This window comes from Amblyomma mixtum, chromosome 2 (genome assembly GCF_055824585.1).
Source record: "Amblyomma mixtum isolate Tamu chromosome 2, ASM5582458v1, whole genome shotgun sequence".
Classification (NCBI taxonomy): Eukaryota; Metazoa; Arthropoda; class Arachnida; order Ixodida; family Ixodidae; genus Amblyomma; species Amblyomma mixtum.
Window position 1 is genome coordinate 114,903,794 of NC_143013.1, and position 21,245 is coordinate 114,925,038.

The following is a 21,245-nucleotide window of genomic DNA, read 5'->3' on the forward strand; positions in this document are numbered from 1 at the left end:
TGCCACCCCAATTTTCATGAATCTAATTTCCTAGCCAAGGAAGGCTCAGGACAAGACCTAGAGAGAAATAGCTGAAGCTTTTTCATCGACCAAAGAAGAGACATGTGCTTTAGCACGTCTTATATTCATCTTTCTAAAAAGGAAATGTACTTTTTGTATGTTTACAACTATCCTCTCAAACCGGTCGCTTCTCATTGTTTTAATTTGCTCTGGGATTTCTTACGTGTTTTAATCTTGTTTTTCACCCACTTTACAACGTTTTTGCCCAGTCTCACTTGTTTCTTTTCATTGTCAGCTTAAACACTTCTGTTTTCTTCGCTGCCCGCCGACAGGGAAAGCTGTTTTGTTTCGGCCTGCATATTTTTCATTTGCAGCGCACATGATGTTTTCCTTACTGAACGCGGTCAGGTCGCTGATGTTTATTCGTATTTTTGCCGGCAGAAGCCACGTCCCTACTTTTGCTACGCCACATTCGCGGCAGCATCGAATGTTTCTACCTTCTTGAGCTCTGCGTTTTAGAGCGCCGCTGCCGTCACGCTAAAGTGTTTAATCGCGTGGAACTTAGGGAGCAGAACAGCAGACATAACAGAAAAAATATGAATAAAACGAGGGCAAAAACAGCGGCAGAATACGTGATAATACAATACAATCCATGCAATACAAAAAACACAACACTAACAATAAAAGCATAAGAATATGAGTGATATGAAGAATGAATAAGTGACATAAGCTATGATTGCTATGCTTTCTGCCACCCGTTCTGTTACTCTCTACTCCCAGAATGTCTTAGATAATAACTTTTGTTTCTCTATTAAGGGTGTAAGCAAGATAGTGGGCCGACTGTTTTGTTGGTGCCGCTTGAGACTGTGTTAAATTAGTGAATTAGCTACGATTGGCAGCTCTCGCGGTCATTATGTGTTTTGAGCCCCGACTAGAGTACAGTAGCTGTAGAGTTATCGTTTGTTTTGAACAGTGATTGTAGTACAGTAGCTCTAAAGTTATCGCGCTGAACCTCCATCAGAGTACAGAAGCTGTAAAGTTGTGGAATTTCTTTTTTGTGTGTACGGAGTGGTTGTGTAGGGATTTGTAGGGAATTTACGGGGTCGCAGCGGGGCACCAGAAGTCCAGCCTGGTAGGCTTCTTGAACCGAAGAGCCCGTGCTGTGCTTGCGCACCAAGCACGCGCCGTTCAAATTTATTTTCTTCTTTCGCCGGCTGGGAACACCGATCTTAGCGCCACCGCTTTACAGCGTCGTGTGTGCTACAGGGTCCCCCGCCCAGACGGAACGGCGAAATATACGCGCCGACGGGACAAGGATTAGGGTGCCTCGGCGGTCGCCATATACGCCATCACCATCCCAGGGGAGGTGTCTCCATGTATGCGCGTTTCATGCGATCCACGTAGACTACGTCTTACCCGCACTCCAGCAGGGTAGTCGCCGACTTTGTCGTCTTGTTGAGGACGGGGTATGGGCCGGCGTATGAAGGAGGCGCCTTTACAGCGTCTCGCTTTAGAAAAGCATGGTTTGAGAATGCAAGGATCAGGTGTTGAATGCAGTCCTGAGGGCGTTGAAGGTTCTGCAGGGACTGGGACGAGAGAGCCGAAGGAATGAATAAGTCTCCGGGAAGCCGCGGGGTTGCACCGAAGACGAGTTCGTGCTCCGAACAGCCAACGTCTCGGCGAAGAACGGCGCGTAGTGCTCGCAACCTAGGTGAACAGTGAGGGCAGTCTTGAGCTGACGATGGATCCGCTAGACCATGCCGTTGGCACAGGGATGGTATGCTGTGGTGCGGCAGTGTTTAGTGATGAGCAGACGGGTGAAGTAAGTGAAGAGGGAGCATTCGAACTTGCGAAGCGTGAAACCCATCCTGAAACGAAGGCTTTGGCAAATGTTTCCGCAGTAATATCCGGAGTGGGCACTGCTTCGTGCCAACGTGGGAAGCTGTCGATAATGATCAGAATTCACCGGCTTCAACAAGAGGGAGGCAGCGGTTCAGCCAGGTCCAGATGAACGTGTTCAAAGCGACAACCAGGTGGCAGGAAAGACTGCGGGCGAGTCCTTGTATGGCGAGTCACTTTGGTGGACGGACAAACAAGGCACGAGAGGGCCTACTGGCGAACGGCGCTCTTAATTTTTGGCCAGACGTACCGCTGGGTAACGAGGCGCTCTGTGGCTCTGATGCTGGGATGGCAGATGTGAAGTGAATCAAAAATGGCGTGACTAAAGGCCTACGGGATGAATGGACGCGGTAGAGCCGATGACATGTCGCACCAGAGCAATCCGGGCACAAACGGATGAGGCACGAGCTGCACACTGAGGGCACGGGGGTGGTCACGCAGGGCTTGAAGCTCAGGGTCTTCTAGCAGCACCCGGGTAAGACATTCCTAGTCCACCGCGGATGTAGACACGCCGATGAGGTCAATGCGCGGAAATGTATCAGCTGCTTCATTGTATATGTGCCGGATATCTGTAGTGAACTCCGCTATGTACGCCAGCTGACGAAGTTCGCGGGAAACGTACTTGGAGAAGTTCGTATGGAACACATACACCATACTCTAAAGGCTGATGATCCCTTAGAACGTAAAATGTCTGGCTCTCCAAGAAGAGGCGGTAATGCTGGATGATAGAGTAGATGGTGAGCCGCTGACGGCCAAATAAGCTGTAGCGAGTCTCGTCAGGTTGGAGCTTTCGCGAGAAGAAACCCCGCGGGTACCACTCGGGGCCGATTTTCTGCTGCAGAATAGCTCCAATGGTCACGCTGGACGCATCCGCCACAACACGAGCGGGCACCAAAGAGCTAGGGTGGATGAGAAAGATCGAATCGGCGAGGGCTTGTTTTGCAGCAGCGAAAGCAGCCCGAGCTTCTGGAGACCAAGAAATGGCGGACGCGTAGTATATAGCTGTACGAAGAAGGTCGGTCAGGGGGCCAGGATGCTCGGCGCAGTGCGGGATAAAGCGCCGAAAAATTCACTAGGCCCAGAAACTCGCGGAGCTCGCATACGGTAGTGGGTACGGGGCAGTTTTTAAAAACTTTGACGTGAGAACGCAATGGACGAATTCCCTGCACCGAGGTGTGGTAGCCCAGCACTCGAGCTTAGAAGAGCCGAAAACACATTTCTGGGCGTTGATGACAAAGCCAGTCTTGGAGGCGTTGAAAGAGTTCCCAGAAGTGACGCTCGTGATCTTGGGGAGTACGACTCACGACGAGGATACAGCCGGGAGTACGGGCGTCACTTCAATGAATCTATGAAAAGTTTGAGCAGCTTTGCGTAGAACAAAGGGCATGGCCACGTACAAACCGGCCGAAGGGTGTAATGATAGCCGTCTTCGGGATATCGGCTGGTTCAACTGGGATTTGATGGTACACTTTGACAAGGTACACGTTACTAAAGATCTTGCATCCTTCAAAATGTCCAGTGAAGCTTTGGATGTGTAGAAGGGGATAGCTGTCGTGTACCACGTGAGCGTTGAGGGCCCTGTAGTCGCCACATGGACGCCAGTCACCCGGTTATTTCTTGGGCACCAGATAGAGCGCTGAGGCCCAAGTGCTGGACGAAGGGCGCATAATACCCAGCTGGAGCATGTGGTCGAATTCCCATTTAGCAATCGCCAGGCGCTCACCGAAGAGGCGGCGCGGACGAGCGGTGACTGGTGGACCACGCGTGACAATGTGGTGGGTTTTACCATGCTTGGGTGGCTGGTGGAGACTGCAAGGCCTCGTGACCTAGGGAAAGTCTGCAAGGACTTGGGCGTACGCGCATGATGTGATCAGCGAGCGGATGCCAGTGGAAGCGACAGCCGATACAATGCCAGTGGAAGCGACAGCCGATACAACGCCAGTTATGGAAAGGCGCGTCGTACTGTTGATGAGATGATGGCGACGCATGCTGACGTCCAAATCAAAATGCGTCAGGAAGTCGGATCGGAGGGTGGGTTGATGGACTTCGGCGACGATGAAGGCCTATCGAAACGTGCACCGCAGGCCAAGGTCCAGAGTAAAAGACCGGAAACAATACGTGGCGATGATGGTTGAGCTAGCTGCACGGAGAGTGAGTCCAGGTGACTTTGAAGTACGCTCAGCCTTGGAAGACGGAGTACGCTGACTTCAGCACCAGCGTCAATGACGAAACGCAGGCCGGAAATGCGATCCATGACTACGGAAAGGCGGCCAGTATGAAGGGCGAGGTCACATGCCGCCGTCAGTGATCTCGCTGTGCGTTTCCCGACTAGGTGCAAGGTGGAGCGCATTGGCAAGCGCGTGTTGAAAAGTGCGGTGACACCAGCAAATACGCTGACTGTGAGGACTGGAAGAGCGGCGAAGACGAACAACGGCGAGGACTTGAGAGAAAGCCGTGCTGGGCATGAGAGTACGTCCAAAAGGCATCGAGAGAAGCGGCCAGCTGGTCGTCAGGGTCTCTATTCGGGAAATGACAGATGACTGTGGTGGAGAGGAGAGGGCGGTGACGGAAGGAGAAGTCGCGTCGTGCACTCGATAAGCTAGCTGGGTGATTCGGTAAAGGGTCAAGTCACCCGCAGCAGCCAAGACGAGGCAGATATACCGCGGGAAACGGTGCGGAAAGAGCTCTCTCAAAACTGCGCCGTTCGAGTCGCTGTTGCTTTCGCCCAGGAGCTGCCGGATGCAAGTGAGTAGGAGTGAGGAGTGGCGGTCACCAAGCTTTTTGCTGGTGAGTAGATGCTGGAGGCGCGCAGTCTCAGACACCGTGATGCGGTCAAGAATGCACTGCTTTAGTCATTGGTCCGGTCTATAGGCCAAGGGTCTAACGACGATATCCGCCACCTCTTGAGCCATTCCAGGAGGCAGTTTGGAAAGTGAGTGACGAAACCGAGATGGCTCCGAGGTGGCATGGCGCAGTTGTAAGATGGCTTCTACATGGGCGAACCATATCTGCGGATGCTTGGACCATATTGTCGGCAGGCGGAGCTGGATAGCTGCGACGACCCGTGGGTGCAAGGTAGCGTCAGGCGGAAGGTCATCTGAGAGCGGTCGGTTGCTGGGGTCGGTCCTCTCATAGGCCGGAGTGACCACTGCAGAGAATTTACGGGGTCGCAGCGGACCACCAGAACAAGATGTACAGCGTGGCAGCTTTCTCGAACCGAACAGCCCGTGATGATTATGATGTCTTCAGGCTTGCCGTGCTTGCGAACCAAGCACGCCCCGGTCAGCTTTATTTTCTTCTTTCACCGTCTGAGAACGCCGATCTTTGCGTCTCCGTAGCGCCTCCTGTAGCGCACAGGGACGCTGTAAACAGCGTCACTGTGCACTACACACTGATTTGCAACTTCTGATTTGTATCTTGTTGTGCTTCCGCAGCCCTTCCCTGAGTGGGAGTTTGGAAAGTCTTGTGTAATAGTGTTTTTCTTTTTCTTTTTTCCTGAGGTGTTCGGTTTGACATTTGTGCTGGCCCCCATCTCTCATAGTTTCTTTTGAAACCTTACCTCCGCGTCGCTCAGGGGTCAAACTCTTCACGCTTGTCACCGAATCGCGGTAATTAGCGACACCTCGAGGGTCACTCCCCTGTCTTTTTAAGATAGCCATGAAGTGGTGGGGAAAGGAATTTTTCTCCACCCCCATTTTATTTTCCTGTCCTCCTCTCCTTATTAACACCTGCATCCGCGTTAGGGGATCGCTCTTTTGAAGTGTCCACCAACTTTCTTTTTTTTTCTGTTGCCGTATTCTTTCACCCTTAACCCCCCACCTCTCCATTGTTTGAATGTGTGCTAAACGCTATTCCTGTACCTCGCGCGTGCTTTAAAAGCTGCGTGTTTTGAATGGTGTGGTACGCTCGAAAAAGGCTGGCCCTACAGCCGATATGCCGCGAATAAAACCCTGTTACGTTTATCAAGTTGTGGTGGCTTTATCTGATATTGATCAATCAGCTGCCAAGAAATCACTTTTGATGTGTGTGTGTGTGTGTGTGTGTGTGTGCGTGTGCGTGTGCGTGTGCGTGTGCGTGTGCGTGTGCGTGTGCGTGTGCGTGTGTGTGTGTGTGTGTGTGTGCGCGCGTCGTGCGTGCGTGCGTGCGTGCGTGTGTGTGTGTGTGTGTGTGTGTGTGTGTGTGTGTGTGTGCGTGCGTGCGTGCGTGCGTGTGTGTGTGTGTTCGTGCGTTATTGCCTTGCGAATTCACTATTGAGATGAGCTGCAAAGTATGATCAATGAGTTAGTCACATTAGATAGACACAGCAGAATGGTGGGCTGAAAAATTATCATGCAGACAGCCAAAATAATGTTCAAAAGTCTCCCAAGGGCACAGTGCAAGTACTAAAGAAATACGCCTACTTAGAGCTGGTAGTGACCGCTCATCTGGATCATACTGGGGAGATAACTAGCAGAATAAGAATGGGAAGAAGCACTCATGGCAGGTCCTATCAGGTCATGAATGGTGGTTTACCACTATTCCCCAAGAAAAAAGTATTCAACAGCTGTATATTACCGGCACTCACCTATGGGGTAGAGACGTGGAGGCTAATGAAATGGGTTCAGCTTACGTTAGGGACAACGGATGGAGCCATGGAAAGAAAAACTTGCTCCTACTTAACCCATTAGCGCCGAGCCTGCTTTTATTTTCAAGTAGGTCCTGCTTTTCTCGCCAGCGTATCGGTCGACGCCCCTCAGATAAGAAGGCACAGTTCCTCTCTTCAGTGTGTCATCTTTCCATGGTGAAACTTCAAGATGCTTGTTTCCCACGAACTGCGCCGGTTATCGCTGGATTATAGTTTTCTCGCGGCCGCGTTTTTGTATATCTTAAGCTAGTTTCAATTAAAGAACACCTCGAAAGACGCATGTAAACAATGGCTGCTTTGAATGTCCCGCACCTTTATCTTTCTTTGCGCTATGATGACTTATCTGCTGTCGTACTTTCTATAGTACACTGGTTCTTCCTGGGAGGACAGCGGCGCATATCTTTTCCGGGTGATAGATCTGAAGTTTCCTTGCAATTTTTCGGAGAAAAACCCTTTGTGAGCTCAGCGAGGTTTCAGAGACTGGTATAATGGTTGCTCGCTGTTCTGAATATGACGGTGGCGGGATTTTATTTGGTTATAATAAAGTTTTGAATATAAGCACTGGATATTGTGGAGAGCAGACGGTTACTGCTTTGAATTTCAAACCTACTGTGGAAAATCCTTGAGTTTGTAGGAAAACCTTCGGGAGCTCGTGCTGTCCTGTTGTGCCCTGAGATCATTTCAACGTTTAGTGACGGCTTCGTCTTATTTGGCAATTTTCAGGAAACTCCGGTGATATCCGGGATCAGTAAACTCCGGTGATATCGAAGCGATGTAATAATGGTCAAAACCATCAGCATCGTATTGCGTCGTAGCAGGTGGTAACTGGGAGAGGCAGTCGGCTTGTCGTCGACCAGACTTATACGAGATGGTGTAGTCGTATTCCGGCAGGCAGAGGAGCCAGCGACTAAGTGACCTGATGGACTACGAAGAGTGAGCAGCCAACGTAGGACTTGGTGGCCGGTTATTACTTTTTATGGCCGTCCGTACAGCTAACAGTGAAACCACTGCACGGCAAAATGACCGCAAGGCATTATTTCTCGGTAGCGGTGAAGTTTTGCTCAGCCTTGCTTAGAGATCGACTGGACCTGGACAGTGCTGGACCAGCCCCGCACTGATGCCAGCAAGACATCCGTTAGTATAGACCTCCGCCGGAGTTGACGGGTTGAACTGCTGGGGAATAGAATGCTACGTTGGAAGGAATTTGAGCGGGCTCTTAGGCAGCACCTGTCTGGAGTAAGCGTGTGAGCGGGTAGGCAACGTCATCAAAACTGGAGACAAAGCGACGGAAATATATATACCGAGCGGCAGTGCTTCACGCTTGACCAAACGGCATTTGATAGAATTTAGTAAAAGGCCAGCTTGACACAAACAGTTCAGGACCAGCTCCAGGCGCTCGTTGAACTCTTGCATTGTCCGGCCAATAATAACGGCACCATCTAAGTCACAAATGCAGATGTGCCAGTTGAAACACCCTAAAATGTCATCCGTGAATCTCTCAAATGGGACCTATTACACAGACCAAATGGCAGATGAAAAGTACGAGGCGGAGAAGAAATAGTCGATGCCGTAATCGCTGCGGGAAGGGGGTAGACGTTTTTTTTTTTTTTGGTGACTGCATTGAGGCGGTGGTAATCCATGCAGAATCACCATTCCAGTCTTTATTTATGACTAGAATCACAGGAGCCCCCTAGAATTGAGGGACTAGAATAGCTCATTTTCGTAACATTTCGTGCATTTTTGATTTATGATTTTTCGCTCGGATGGAGGCACTCGGTACGGTTTCTGGCGAATCGGGTGTACATATACAGTGTCAGTGTGACTGCGGGACAAGTGAATGCGGCACTATTCAGCTGCGATAAATCAAGCGCGGAACAATAACTCGGGAGCAAGTCGACCAAAGCATCGCGCTGCATATTCTTGAGCGACTTTTCAAACACCATACACAGTTGCGAGCAGAACGAACATGCAGCAACATGTTCGTCCTGCGCATCCGTCACCAAAGCCAATGATAGTGGGACGTCTTCACTAAATGCAGCAACCTTCATCCCACTCGGCAAAAGCACCAGGTGAAGAGAATAATTAATAGCCCACAGTGGTGCGCAGCCCTTTGTCACCGGCACCAAGCCATGGAGAACCAGAACCGATGACACATTTCGAATACTTTGGCGTTGCGATAACTTTAACAGGCCCATTCAGACTAGGGCAGCACGAAACCGGGACGCATAACATAGACATAGGAGGCCCGACGTTGTCTGCGGCCACACAAAGCTCATCGGCACAAATCGGTGATGCCTCGAAGAAGCTCGGTGAATTTCGACAGGCGACAGTGGTGCCACACATGCCCAGAAAGGCTATACCTAGAAAAAACATCATGCTTTGAGTGAGGCACCATTGGAAATATCCCACCGAGAACACTGTTCTACCCAGAGACGCCTTGGCACTACACACTACGGTAGGACACAACAAGCCGCCACCAAAAAGGTCTCGCTTCGGTCGGAAATAAAGACCACTTTGCGGCCTAACATGTTCTTAAAAGGTAAACTAATAACAGAAATAGTTGTACCTGTGTCCTCCTGCGCCAAGCGTGAAACATTGTCTACAAACACATCAGCCTTGTTTTTGAGCAAAACAACGGAAGAAGGGACATATGGGAGCAGTTAAAGATGTCCAGCGACCTCACCTCCGTCGGCCGCGGGGAATAGGTGTCAGACTGGCGATACGGAGCAGCGCCATGATGACGGCGAAAGCCGCGCACGAGAGACGGGCGGAGGGGTAGGAGTTCGGTTGGAGGCAGGGGTGTGATGTCGGATGGCATCGGACCGGTAATGGTCGCGCGAAGGAGGCGACCAGTGCCAAGGGGTGTCGAAGTGTTGATCACTGGGTGCGACAGTATCCGTGGGGCGTTCGTACCCAGACGGCGGGCGGCTGCGGCAGTATCGGGAACTATGTCCCAGGACGCCGCACCGGTAGCAAACAGGAGCGGGCTAAGAAAATGTTGATCATGAAAGGGTTCAGAAATGTGAGCAGGCATAGAATAAACGTATGCATGTTCGCGCTGATCAGCCATCCGAGGTGGTCGTCTGAAAAAGCGGGGAGCTCTCGGGTGGTGGTCGTAGTATTGATCGGGACGCAGCGACAAAAGTGGGCTACTAAAATTCAGCTGTTGGCCCTCCGGCGTACCGGAGTTGATGGTTTTGAACAATCTGAGGGGTTCCTCTGTGCATATAGTGCACGTTGTGACGGGTTGCTGGGCCCTCTGAGCAAGGGTTTTCTCTGCGCGCTTCCTCCGCGTGACGGAGTCGTCGATACACTGTTTAAATTCGGCAACAAGCTCCTATGTGGTGAGCGTATCTTCAGAATTTTCTTACCTGATCAAGGGAGTGTTTGTTAGGAAGAAAACCACGTTGGCAACTTCAGCGGCTGAGTACCACCGGTTGTATCTCCGCACACATTGGCATTGGCTCAGCCACTTGTCAACGTTCTCGCCCGCAGCGCCTGCGAAGAACCTCAGCTCCAGGTATGGTTGAGAAGGACGTCAAGGACTCCACGAAGGCCGTTCGGCTGCCGGGCTTAGAAGGTCGTGAAGAGCTGAGCTAGGCTCATCCCCGTGCTGCATGGTGACGGGAACTTTCAGAAGTCCGGCAAGGGAGCGGCTGCAACGAGGCTCCAGGGCCTGTGGCAGTGCCGTGAAGGACGCGAGAGGGTCGAATGCGCAACCTCCACCAAAGCGCAACTCTAACAGTAACGTCCGAAACGTTACAATAAGAGACACAGGCACACTGAGACAGGAAGTCCGCTTGGGGGAAGACACCAGCCTACCAAAACCAACATATGCTTCCATGTTCTCGTCTTCGCCCTGTGTGTAAATGTATATACGGGGGGTCCCAGCTAACTTGGACTAAGATTTATAAAAAAACTATACGTTCTTCAGTACTGGAATCGCGTGGATGTTGTTATGGTTTATCTAAAGTTACAGTACCATTTTTTTATCCTCCTATTTGAATAATTAGTCGAGATAAAAAATTAAGTTTTTTAATCTAGCTTGACACGTTCAGGCGTGAATAGGAAAGTTGTGGAGCTCCACAAATATTGTCACGGCTAGACAGTCAGGACGGCCAGGACACGTTTTACTGTGCAGCGCCAGGCAGCAGCGGACTCCCGAGGGGACCACACAGAAGAGACGACGAAGAAGCCCTGCCCGCCACCATGGCTAAGGCTAGCCAGAATAGCGGTTAAAGCAGTTCGGCCGAGAGACGGCGCCACGAGAGTGCCCAGGAATATGGCATTGCTCCCCCCCTCAGGGAAGCGCCGCCCTCGGCGCGGCAGGTCCTGTGGACCGACGGCGGCTGCCCCGGGCACGGGATTTTGGCACACGAACACCTGCTGTTCATGGGGTGCCCGTGCAGAGGGGCTGTAGTCCTGGTGCATGGAGCAGTTATCGTCGACGGGCGCGGAATCCACTGTTTCGGCCGTCCTGATCTCGTATGCGAGGAGGGAGAGACAGCTCTCAGTCGTCTGGACATTTGCTACTTCCAGTTCGAGCAGCACGCGATCGTTGAGCGTTCCCGAAACCGAGGCGTGGGTACTCTGTCCGTCGGAGTATTCAAGCGGTAGCGTGTTGTGGTTGGACAGCAGGGCGAGTGTGGGGTCCATGAGGCGGTTTTGGCCCTTATAAAAATTTCTATAGACAGTCGATAGACTTTCTATAGACTTCAGTCTATGAAGTCTATAGAGTGTCTATAGACAAATCCCTTAGACTGGTCTATACACAGTCTATAGATTTATGGCCATACACTTCTAGTAGACTTTTGTCTATAGACAGTTTATAGACAAATGTCTACTGAAAGTCTATAGGTCTATACGAAGTCTACAGACACAGGTCTATAGACAGTCTATAGACGATATATAGACTTATGGTCATACATTTTCTATAGAGTTGTCTATAGACCCTCTATAGACACTTGTCTATAGACGGACTATAGACGAGCTATAGACTTATGGCCATAGACTTCCTGTAGATTACTGTCTATAAACAGTCAACAGACAAAAGTCTACTGGTCCATAGACATATGTCTATAGACATTCCATAGGTGTGTGGCCTGGCAGTACTATAGACCTTTGTCTATAGAGAGTCTATAGACCTCTGTCTAATAATTATCAGTAGACCATTATTTATAGACTGCCTATGACAGACAGTCTACAACCATTGAAAAAGGTCGCCAGACAGAGTTCACAAATGACAATCAATATACTTACAAATTTAGTTCATTTCCAAGCTATCCAGGCTGAGAATACGCAATACATGCACCATAAGAATGCACCACAGTAACATAAATGTTGAAAGTAACAGTCCGGCTAGTTTCCTCAGAAGCATTCTTGCCGCCTGTTGTCTGCAGTCAATCATCCGGGCATGTTCTCCTGTACAGCACAAAAGAAAAAAATAATATAAGAGGAACTAAAAAAAATTCCCATTCCATCTCTACACATGTGCTTTACAATGCAAGGCATATCCTGGCTAGAAAGGCAATTGATCATTCTAGAAAGGCAATCTTGATCTTTTGGTTTGGTTTTATGGGGTTCAAAGACCCAAGGCGACACAGGCTACGAGGCGCTGAAGTGAAAGGCTGCCCAATATTGTCCGCCACCTCAGAGTACACAGGCCTTTACCATTTTGCCTCTATTAAAATGCGACCGCCTAGGACGGAATCAAACCTGCATTTTTCAGATCGCCAGATCAACATGATAGCCACTGAGCTATCACGCCGGCTCAATCATTTTCAGTAAATACACGACAGATTATAAGTGTCTTCATAAAACATTGTAACAAAGACCCATTATCCCTGGAGCACTCTACTCTGAATCCAGTACTGATACTCATTTCTGTATGGCAATGCTGTTACAGCCAATACTGATCTCTCTATATGGCAATCCTTTTACATTATTTGTAACAGAAGACTTCAAACAATTGTGCCACATATATGCGTTGACTCGCAAGGAAATGTTAAGAATGCTACCTCCATAAAATACAGGTTCAGTGCACCTTACAAAGGGATCCAAAAAGAGAATATTGCAGAATTTGTTCTCATAACCGCTGTAGAAGAAGCGCTTCAAAATACCCTGCGTGAAGCCTGGTACACCCGGCCAAATTTATAACTGGCTCCGGTGTTGCATCGCTAAATGCACCTTGTAAAAAAGGTGCCTCTCGGCTAGTGTTTAGATCAACGTTATCAGGAATATTCGTCTGCCACTACGAACAGCTGAAACAAGTGGCATATGCAGCAATGGATCTGTTCTATATGGCCTCATCCTCTAAGTAAACTACCACTCCTTTCATGGCGGACAAGTCGTTTACCCAGAGTAACTGCAAATGCGCCGCCAGAACCATTGCTGCGTATTCAGCTTGTTCCGGCTCTTCGTAGCGGCAGACGATGAATATTTCTGATAACTTTGATCTAAACACGCAAGTACTCCACTCGAACATTATATTAACAAAAAGAAACTATGAAATGACATCTCACGCGTCAAATTGCAACATGAAAATGCCAGCAGTGTAGCCAAAAGGCACCTTTTTACAAGGTGCATTTAGCGATGCAACTCCAGAGCCAGTTAAAGATTTGGCCTGGTGTACGTAAGCCGATACTCGAATGGGTACACGCTATACAAAACCAGCAGGCAGAAGCAACCAGTTCACCACAAATTTGCGTCTATAACTTGAAGCACAAAGACGGAACAGCATACTAATACATCTGCGCGCGCTCTTAGAGACAACCGGGTTGCAGCGCTTCCATGCCGCGCTCATTATTTAGAAAACTCATACAGGACACAGAGGCTGCAGCTGCGCCGTTTCAAAAGCAGTCGCGAGGTTGAGACAACAAATTACTGTGACGAGAAAATACCGCCTGAAATTCACTTAGTTTTTCTTTCAAGTGCAGCCCCAACAGCGCAGTAACTAGGGGTGTTTCTTGTATGGAGGTAGCCTAACCCAACGCTGCTAGAAAAATCAGCGAAAGCATTGAACGCGCTCAAAGTAGGGAGTATTTCAATGAAACAATTAACGCCTTCAACAGGCGCAGCTATAGTAACATGAGAGCTTAATTTAATTTTAGGCGGAAATAAGCGGCGAGTTACATCAGCGCTTTCGTAACTAAGCAGTCCGAAAGCACAAACACATACTTTGCCTCTCGCGCAAATGGTATTCGAGAAATCTGTGCACGCGTCAGCGGGATTCATGAACGAACCACTAGGAACGAAATGTAAGCCACCTCTTGTCGAGCCGACCTTTACCCAGCTTTCAAAATGAAGTGCCCGCAGGCCAGCGGCGGCGGCCAACGGCTCTGATGACAGAGATGGACGAATCCGTACGTGTGCAACGAAGGGGAGACGGGATGCAGCTCGTGGGTTCTTCGCGGTGTTTGAGCATGCCGGCCATTCGCGCCGGCAACGAATTTTATTTACCCATCACACTATAAGCATCCCTCCAGCGCCGCTTGACTACAACTTTGACAAATGTCTCGCGCTCCAGTCTACAGCGTTACAAGACACCTTTGCTGAAACGTCGGCGGCCACGACGCGCACCGAGCGACCGTTCATACGTAGCAAGCAATGCACACCTCAAAAAGAACAGCATTCCATGGTCCAGACAGGCGATAACACAAAGATAGGAAAATAAATGTAATCCACCACAGAACGAGAGAGTATGTAAGTACGTTTTCGGAGGTGCAAAGTAAATTGAGATCACACGGCGCTAACTAACACACAGTTCCATTTCGGCTGTCATTCACAGGCTAAACGACATTTCTGGCCGCGCATCTACCTTGAAACACGAAAAATCTACTAGACAGCTCGCGAGGAGCGGCTTATCATCAAGGGCATCGCACAGACTGCCTTTCCGCGGGTTAGTAAAGACAGCGGCACAGAGATAAGCGGCATTAGTCGAGAACTCGATGGCTTCCGCCTTAGAAACGAAGATAGGACGTTTATCACTGCGCACATAATCTATTCTGCACACACAGCTCTGCTTAGAGTGGTTTAGGAGACCGAATGAATAAAATATAAACGTGTAGACTTACCGTAAGCGGGCGATGAAGCTGGATTTTGAAGAAAACGTAATCCGCGAAAAACACGCCAACGCCACCGATGCAGCCACGCACAGGGTTGTTTGCAGCCCGTATGATTTTCCGCCGTCTCGCGGTAAAACTGATAAAACGTGAAACAGAAACCCATTTCACGGTCGTATCTTTATCGCTCGCACTCTTGCCGTGTGCAGCTTAATCTGATATCGAAGACCACAGAAGGCAATTGGTTTATAAGCTTAAATTCTTCGCTTACCCTCTAAAAATCTTATTGTTTTCGGGAAAACAGAACCGAAATCTAACTGCTTGCCCGTATACGCGCCGGATCTCCCACCGAATAGTATGTGGTACAATTCTCAAATAATAATTATAATTTTGCATAGCATAACGTTTTTTTTGCGTGTATTTGTGTTTAGAAAACTGATATGCGCGACATCGGCGTTTCATCGGCTCCGAAGCAACAGGTGCAAGGGTAGGAACGAAAAAATACTGGCTTTGTGATTGTTGCGTCGCAGCACTTATTCACGTGAATACAAACTGCAAAGGTAGAAATGGCAGATGTTAATCGCAGAAAGGACCAGGCTCTTTCAGATTAATCTAAGATGTTTCTAAGGCATGGGCGCTTCCTTGAATTCTCACACCCGTATTTCCCCCTTTATTTTCAGGACGTTCTAAAGAGAAATCTAGATCCGTTGATAAAATTTTTCTGATTTCAGCACGTTGGAAAGTAACGATTGAAAGATGGAATGGAATTTTGTCGAGCGATTCCTTTAAGGGACAGCGTATTCGTTCGATGTAGTACAGTTTGCGGGTGCCCTTACTTCAAGAACGGCTGCTTTTCCTCGGCTTACTTGTTAGCATTAAATATTTAATTGTATTGACAATATACGTCACGGTATAACGAAAAGGAGCTTGTCAAGGCCCCTGAAAACAATATACAGGAGGGTGTTGTAATGCCTTACGCAATACATTTTAATTTCCGTAATAGCGAAGGAGGTGGGGGAATCCCGACATAGTTGCGGTCACTAGATGCAGGTCCCCTCAACATACAGTGCAAAAAGAAATTGACATTGTTCTGGACTTAGTCGAAGGTCAGTGTATCGAACATTGTTAGATAAAATTACGATTGTTATAGACTGGTCTATAGGCAGTAGACTATCTATAGTGTACAGTCTATAGACGAAAGCAAATTGAGGTAGTTGTAGACTGTAGTCTGTAGAGAGTCTATAGACCGTCTATAGACGAAAGGAAATTGAAGCAGCTATAGACCGTAGTCTATAGAGAGTCTATAGACCGTCTATAGACAAAAGGAAATTGAACCAGCTATAGACCGTAGTCTATAGAGAGTCTATAGACCGTCTATAGACGAAAGTAAATTGTGACAGCTATAGACCTTAGTCTATAGACCGTCTATAGACGAAAGAAATTGAAGCAGTTATAGACTTAAGTCTATAGACAGTCTATAGACAAAAGGAAATTGAGGCAGCTATAGACCTTAGTCTATAGCGAGTCTATAGACCGTCTATAGACGAAAGGAAATTGAAGCAGTTATAGACATTAGTCTATAGACAGTCTATAGACAAAAGGAAATTGAGGCAGCTATAGACCCTAGGCTATAGCGAGTCTATAGACCGTCTATAGACCGTCTATAGACGAAAGGAAATTGAGCCAGCTATAGACTTTAGTCTATAAAGTGTCTATAGACAGTCTATAGACGAAAGGAAATTGAGGCAGCTATAGACCTTAGTCTATAGAGAGTCTATAGAGAGTCTATAGACGAAAGGAAATTCAGGCAGCTATAGACCTTAGTCTATAGAGGGTCTATAGACAGTCTATAGACTAAAGGAAATTGAGGCGGCTATAGACCTTAGTCTATAGAGGGTCTATAGACAGTCTATAGACGAAAGGAAATTGAGGCGGCTATAGACCTTAGTCTACAGAGAGTCTATAGACCGTCTATAGACAAAAGGAAATTGAAGCAGCTATAGACTTTAGTCCATAGATTTTCTATAGACTGTCTATAGACAAAAGGAAAAGTCTATATGATGGCTATAGAGTCTATAAAAAGTCTATAGAAAGTCTATAGACCATTTTTATAAGGGTCCACACCCAAGCGTTGTCCCCGGGCTGGTGACATCCCTGTGCCGATGGTTGTAACGGTGAGCGTCTTTTGCTTGTTGATGCCGGATATGTTGCCGAGCAAGTTGGCGGGCGGCCTCAGCTTCGTGAACAAAGCGGTCGGCCCCCACGACAGCGGAGTTTACACTACCAGGAAGAAGCATTGCGTCGAGCATAGTCGTGGCTTCGCGACCATGGACTATGCGAAACGGTGTGAAGTGAGTCGTCTCTTGCAGGGCAGTGTTATATGCGAAAGTAACGCAAGGCAGTACTGCATCTCAGTTGCAGTCGTCGTCGTCGACATACATGGAAATCATGTCGGCGATCGTCTTATTTAGGCGCTCAGTGAGTCCATTAGTTTGCGGGTGATAAGCTGTTGTTTGTCGGTGGCTGGTGCCGCTTAGTCGCATAACTTCCTCTCTCAGCGCCGAGGTAAAGGCCGTCCCTCTGTCAGTTATAACGACCGTGGGTGCGCCATGACGAAGCACGATGAATGCGGCAATTTCCGCAGCTGTTCCACGGGCCGTCTCACATTATAGACTGAGGTAGTCGGTGGCAACCACAATGTACCGATTACTCAGCGAAGACTCCGGAAAGGGGCCGAGTAAATCCATGCCGACTTGGTAGAAAGGAACGTGTGGTGGATCAATAGGCGGCAGTAGTCCGGCTGGCTTAGTCGGTGGTGTCTTGCGACGTTGGCACTCGCGGCAAGTTCTGACGTAACGCTGTAAAACGCAGCAACCCTGGGCCAGTAGTACTTTTGGCGTATCCGAGCAAAAGTACGGGAAAAACCCAGTTGACCGGAAGATGGGCCATCATGACACGCCTGAAGGACTTCGTCGCGCAAGGCCGCAGGTACGACGAGCAGATAGACAGCTTGCGTCGGGTGGTAGTTCTTCTTATACAGAACGCCATCGCGCAAACAGAACGACGACAGTCCACGAGAGAAGATTCGCGGTGGAGACTGAGCGCTTCCTTCAAGATACTCAATGAGAGGCCGTAGTTCACGGTCGTCTCTTTGGTGTTTAGTGAGGACGGACGTGGAGATGGCGCCGAGAAAAACAAAATCGGTGTCGGGATAAGCTCGGTTGTCCTCAACAGGAGCACGAGACAGACAGTCGGCATCACTGTGCTTCCTACCGGACTTATAAACGATGGTGACGTCGAACTCTTGAAGGCGAAGGCTCCAGCATGCAAGCCGCCCCGAGAGATCTTTGAGGTTCGCCAGCCAGCCAGCACAGCGAATGGTGATCACTGACGACTCTAAAAGGGCGACCGCATAAGTACGGGCGAAATTTGGTGACTGCCCACACAATTGCCGGGCATTCTTTTTCAGTGGTGGAATAGTTCGCCTCCCAGCGTGACAAGGTGTGGCTTGCGTATGCGATTACGCGTTCGACACCATCCTGCCACTGCACAAGGACCGCACCGAGGCCGATGTTGCTGGCGTCTGTGTGCAGTTCAGTGTCGGCTGACTCGTCGAAGTGGCCAAGGATGGGCGTACTTTGCAGACGAGTGCGGAGGTCTTCGAAGGCCTGCTGTTGCTGCTGGCCCCAGGAGAACGGTTCGCCATCTTTCGTGAGGCGGTTGAGGGGCTCAGCGCTCTGGGAGAAGTTCCGCACAAAACGCCGATAATAGGCGCAGAGACCCAGAAAGCGGCGCACACTTCGCTTATCGGTTAGAATGGGAAAAGCAGCGACAGCGCCTGTCTTATCGGGATCAGGGCTAACTCCCTTAGCGCTCACGATGTGGCCCAGAAACTTCAACTCCTGGAAAGCGAAAAGACACTTTTCGGACTTGAGGGAAAGACCAGCCGAACGAATTGCGGCGAACACGGCACGCAGGTGCCTCAGGTGCTCTTCGAACGTGGCGGAGAAGATGACAACGTCATCCAGGTACACGAGGCAGGACTGCCATTTTAGGTCGGCAAGCACGGTGTCCATCATCCGCTGGAAGGTTCCAGGAGCCGAGCACAGTCCGAAAGGGAGCACCCGGAATTCGTACAGACCATCCGGTGTAATAAAGGCGGTCCTTTCCCGGTCGCGCTCGTCCACCTCGATTTGCCAATAGCCACTACGTAAATCTAGCGAGGAGAAGTACGTGGCGTGGCGTAGCCGGTCCAAGGAGTCATCAATCAGTGGCAGAGGGTAAACGTCCTTTTTGGTGACTTTGTTTAGACGCCTGTAATAAACACAGAACCGTAAGGTCCCATCCTTCTTCGCCACAAGAACAACAGGCGATGCCCACGGGCTCGTCGACGGCTGTACCACATCGTCCTGGAGCATTTCTTGAACTTGCCGGCGAATGGCGTCACGTTCCTTCGAAGAGACCCGTTAAGACGGCTGGCATAACGGTCGCTGGTTTGCGTCAACAATAATGCGGTGCTTTGTGAGCGGAGTCTGCCTGACCTTGAAGGTCGAGGCAAAACAGTCGCGGAAAGATTCGATAATGCCCTCCAGGCAGCGTTTCTGATGAGACGGGAGGTTCGGGTTCACGTCGCTCTTTATGGGAGTGGTTTGCGCCTCCACTGATGCCAGGATTTCGGACAACGCATGCATTCCCACGAATTCACAAAGTTCTTCGAAATACGCAATAGCTGTTTTGCCAGGCAAAGACTGAGGTTCAGAACCAAAATTCGTCACCAAAAGTTCGGTTCGCCCACTGTTCAATTCAATAATTCCGCGAGCTACACACACTTGCCGACCCAGAAGCAGCGAGATGTTTGTTTCAGCGATGCCACGAGTGATGGGGCTGTTATCGCACTCTACAGTAACAAACATGCTGGCTCTTGACGGGATCAACACCTGGTCATCACAGACGCACAACTTAGCCCTGCGTGGCACGGTATCATCGTCGACAGGGCCTTGGGTGGAAAACGACACGATTAGCTCCTGAAGGTTGATGACGGCACCGTACTCCTGAAGGAAAACCAAACCGAGTATGAGGTCCTTGGAGCACTCGGGTAACACAGCAAAGCAACCAGGGAAAGCAACACCGCGGATCTGGATTCGCGAAGTGCAGACACCAATCGGAGTTACGACATGGCCACCAGCTGTCCGGATCTGCGGCCCGGACCAAGGGGTTAGAACCTTCCCCAGGGCTGTGGCTAACCGACTGCTCACTACAGAAAAATCGGCGCCGGTATCCACGAGTGCGGTAACGTCATGGTTGTCGGCGGATACCGGAATTTCGGCGAAAACCTGTCGGTCGCCGCTCTTCGTTGAGGTCGTCGGGTCACGTCGTCGTTGATCGGAGCGTCGGGGCGAATCTTCGGGTGGAGGCTTTTGACACGTTCTAGTAGAGGCGGCCCTACCCCCGGAGGCCGCCGTCTTCAGTTTTCCCGATGTGGGGACGTACCTCTGAACTGGCCAGAGGACGACGGGCGGCCGGGGGAAGAGAACCGCCTTGGGGATGGCGATCGGGACTGGCGTCGCTGCGGGGTCGAGGACTGCACGTTATCAGCCAGGTACAGCTCGATATCCCGTGGTCTTTCCCCGTAGCGTGGTCGAGGTGTGTCACGTGAAAACCCCCTTAAACCCATTCTGCGGTAGGGGCAGTGACGGAGGATGTGGCCGGGCTCCCCGCAGTGGTAAGAGAGCGGCCGATTGTTTGGGGTACGCCACACGTGCGCTTTGCTCATGGGTGGTACTGAATGTGGCAATATTGTCCAAACTAAACACTTCCAGCGAGATAGACTTGGCGTGGCCATTTTTCTTCGGGAAAAAGAAAGCCCGCGAAGTTCCAAAATACCACGTGACATTCGGCTCCGTGCGCCCGGATGCGCCGCAATTAGCGCGCTCTAGTCCGTACTTTGCAAAAACATCATTTGCTTCGCGCCTTTCGTGCTGCCTAATACAGGCTTCGCATTGTGCTTGGTTACAAGATAAGCGCCAGTGGGTTCGGGCGGCGATTGAGAGAAAACGCAGCTCCCTTTTTTCATCATAATTCATACGGCGTTGTCAAGCTTGTTTGCGTCTTTGCCTCTTGGGATCTTGTTCCCAAATTCGAAATCATGAGATTTTCATCGTTCCTTCGCACGCATTCTGCTAACCTGAGAGCGCAATTATCGCCGCAGAAATGGGAGCCGCGCTTTCTTTCAACTGCCTCCCGTACCCACTGGCGCTTATCTCGGAACCACGCACAACGCGAAGCTCTGTCTTGGGCAGCACGAAAGGCGCGAAGCGAGTGATGTTTTTTACAAAGCACGGATGAGAGCGCTCTAATCGCGGCACACCTGGGCGCATGGAGCCCACTGCAACGTGGTATTTTGTAACTTCACGGGCTTTCGTTTTTCCCGAATAAAAATGACCATGCCAAGTCTATCTCGCTGGAAGTGCTTGGTTTGGACAATATTTGTGGAGCTCCACAACTTTCCTATTGACGCCTGAACGTGTCAAGTTAGATTAAAAATTTAATTTTTTTTTCTCGACTAATTGTTGAAATAGGAGGATACGAGATATAAAGGATATACATGTATCAAGGTTAGCCCATCTATGAATGATGTATTATTCATTTGTTTTGATGGTGTG

General features: G+C 49.7%; 1 protein-coding gene and 1 long non-coding RNA gene across 12 annotated transcripts in view; both read right to left on the reverse strand.

The window, feature by feature from the left end:
- LOC149360640 (uncharacterized) overlaps positions 1–21,245 on the reverse strand; it is a 164,098-nt gene that overhangs the window by 137,757 nt on the left and 5,096 nt on the right. The window contains exon 2 of one of the 11 annotated variants that reach the window (XR_016288861.1): positions 9,895–10,136. The exons of 9 other annotated variants lie outside the window; for them this stretch is intronic. The gene's annotated coding sequence lies outside the window, so the exon portion shown is untranslated. Of the gene's footprint in view, positions 1–9,894; positions 10,200–21,245 lie in introns of all 11 variants that reach the window. One more of the 11 variants, XR_016288862.1, reaches the window with a different exon arrangement.
- On the reverse strand, positions 11,776–15,701 carry LOC149360642 (uncharacterized). The gene is made up of 2 exons (XR_016288866.1): positions 14,596–15,701; positions 11,776–11,944 (listed from the first exon to the last, which is right to left on the reverse strand). It is a non-coding gene; the product is annotated as an uncharacterized LOC149360642 (long non-coding RNA).